The sequence below is a fragment of the Brassica oleracea genome, chromosome C6, assembly GCF_000695525.1.
Source record: "Brassica oleracea var. oleracea cultivar TO1000 chromosome C6, BOL, whole genome shotgun sequence".
NCBI classification, from domain to species: domain Eukaryota; kingdom Viridiplantae; phylum Streptophyta; class Magnoliopsida; order Brassicales; family Brassicaceae; genus Brassica; species Brassica oleracea.
The window spans coordinates 10,381,318-10,384,193 of NC_027753.1; the positions used below are offsets into that span (position 1 = coordinate 10,381,318).

General features: G+C 40.3%; 1 pseudogene; it reads left to right on the forward strand.

Moving 5' to 3' along the window:
* Positions 1–2,876, forward strand: part of LOC106299291 — a 58,476-nt pseudogene that overhangs the window by 50,080 nt on the left and 5,520 nt on the right.

Genomic DNA, 2,876 nt, shown 5'->3' on the forward strand with positions numbered 1-2,876 from the left:
TCCATTTTTCACTTAAGACGGCTTAAGGGCAGGAAGGGAAAAGCTAAAACCGACCTTGGAGGAGTATATAAGGAGTCCTAGGCGAGAGGCACAAAAAAGGAGAACGCTCGGCACTTAGAAACTTTGAGGCATTATTCTCGACATGCTCTGTTTCTATGACTGGCACCCGATTACCAGACGAACGCGCACAAGCAGTTCGATCTCTTGGTTCACTCTTGAACTACGTTTGGCGTAATCCTCGAAAGGGGTACGTAGGCAGCCTTTCATAAGGTTCAGTCCGAAATCAATCAAAACCATTTTCATATCTTTTCCGTCTTCTGTTATCGAGCTGAGACTGAACTAGGTTTAAGGTTTTAGGTTGCTAGAACTAGGTAATTCGCTGACAGCTCTTGCGGCCGAAGCTTTTATAATCTCTTGTAATGATCACAACGCTCTTACGTGGATTCGAAATAAGATCTATCTTTTCTATAAATTTGTTTTGTTATCATTTCAAATTTTCCGCATTTATTTGATCACTTGTCGTTGGCTCTCGCAGAGAATCTAGGACCTCAGGGAAAGTTAGGGTTTCCTGACTCTCCTTCGATTACGGAAATCGACTGTGTGAATTTCGGTTCCCACATGGTACAATACCTCGTAAGACATCACGTTTTTGGGTTGTGTGTGGTCAAGATCCTCCTGCCTTGTTGAGATTTGAGTCTGGTTCTACGACCAATGCTGATTTTGCGACTTTGTTGGTGGAGTGCAATGCTATGTTGGTCGATATCAAACAACACCTCATTCACGCGCAGCAGTTGATGAAGAAAAATTCCGACAAACATAGGCGGGATGTGGATTTTAAAGTGGGAGATATGGTTTACTTAAAGCTTAGACCTTACCGCCAGCAGTCACTGGCTCGTCGCGTATGTCAGAAACTTTCGGCGAAATACTTTGTCCCCTACGCAGTGCAAGAACGGATTGGAAAGGCAGCTTATCGCCTGGCTTTACCTCCTGAGACAAAGATTCATCATGTCTTTCATGTTTCTCAGCTCAAGGCTGTCTTGGGAGTTCAGCATAAGGTCCTTCCTCTTCATGCACTTCCTTCGGGTTTGGACGATTTGATGATAATTCCGGAAGCTATTTTGGATACTCGCTACAACGACAAAGGAGCTTTGGAGTTGTTGGTGCAGTGGCGTTCCCTTCCTTCGTCGGAGAATACATGGGTCCTTTACAGGGAGCTTTGTGACCAATATCCCCAGTTCAAGCTCGAGGACAAGCTTAATTTCGAAAAGGGGGTATTGATAAGCTACAATATCGTTACGTGAGGAGGAAGAGAAAGATGGAAGAAGGAGGAACATGGGAGAAAGGAGAAAAGGGGAGTTTGAAGGAAGACTCTGCGTCATCCAGCGGATCTTAAAGAAGGGAAGCACGAGAAAGACTAGACAAGAAAGAGGGTTTTCTGTTAGAGTCCGTTGGAAGCTTTAAATAAGATGCTTTGTGTTCATTGTAATCTAGCTTTGTATTTTGGATTGAGTCACGAGATTTGAGGAGAATTCGTCTGGGTTAAGCCAGCGATTCTCAATTGATTCTTAATACAAAGTGCAATTTCATTCATTCTTTGATTCTTATCGATTTGTGATCGAGTTTGTACAAGTTTCGATAGCTGAAAGTCTATCAGAGATCCATGTGCTCCTCAGTTGTATCGGTGGGAATGTGTGATTTGCAGTTATCCTGACTCCGAGCCATCGCTGATCATATCCATGTATGTTCTTTATTCTTCATCACAAGGTTCTCTAATATGGCTTTAAAAAAAAATTTGTAACTATTATGGGTACTTTCTTTTTGTTTTTTTTCTCAAACAATAGGAACTTGAATGCAAGCGGATTGACCGGTACCATAACATCTGACATATCCAAGCTAACACAGTTGAAAGAGCTGTACGCATTTGAATAGTAACACCAAGAAACTTAGTATTACATATGCATGATTTTTTTTGTGGGAAAAGGGAATAAGTCTGATTTTTCTCTATTTAATGGACAGAGATTTATCAAGTAATGATTTATCTGGAGAAATTCCAGCTTTTTTTGCTGACATGAAGTTGTTGAAACTCATGTAAGCTTCTTTTCACAACCTTTTCTCATTTGCTCGCTGCTCTTTCTGTTCTGTTCTGAAACATTCAGCGTTTTTCTTCTCATTCAAAGAAACTTAAGCGGAAATCCGAAGCTTAATCTCACAGTTCCAGAATCCCTTCAGGAAAGGGTAAACAGCAAATATTTAACACTAATGTATATGTATTGCCACACTAAATCTATCATAACTTTTTAATGGTTACAGTCTGGGCGATCCCCTAAATCCCAAGACTCTTGGAGGAAAAAAGTAAAAAGGTTCCAGTGCTTGCTATCGCAGTGCCAGTGGTTGGGGTGTTCGCTCTGGTAGTTATCTTGGCCATCTTTTTCATCGTTAGAAAGAAAAGACCAAGAAGCAATGCAGGCATGTTTTAATCACCAGGCCAAGTTATTGAGATTAAAGAAATGATATCATATATTTGTAAGCTTTTGCAGCTCCAAGACCTCCATCAGTCACTACAAGTTTAGTTAAAAGTGAGACAAGACCATCCAATCCATCAATCATAACAAAGGACCGCAGGATCACTTTGTAAAGAACATGTTTTTTTTTTGTAGGTACAACAAGAAGTTGTATCAAGAACATGTTTGTTGATTAATTCAACAAACACATTTCTTTTGTGTTTTTGGTAGGTGCAACAAGAAGTTTCACCAACTCCCCATAATCTCCTATAAATAACCACACAAGGAGAAGAAGAAATCCATCCCAAAACAAAGAGAAAACAAGAGAAGAAGAGAGTGAGCAAGAGAGAAAAAAAAAATGTGTTATTGAATTAA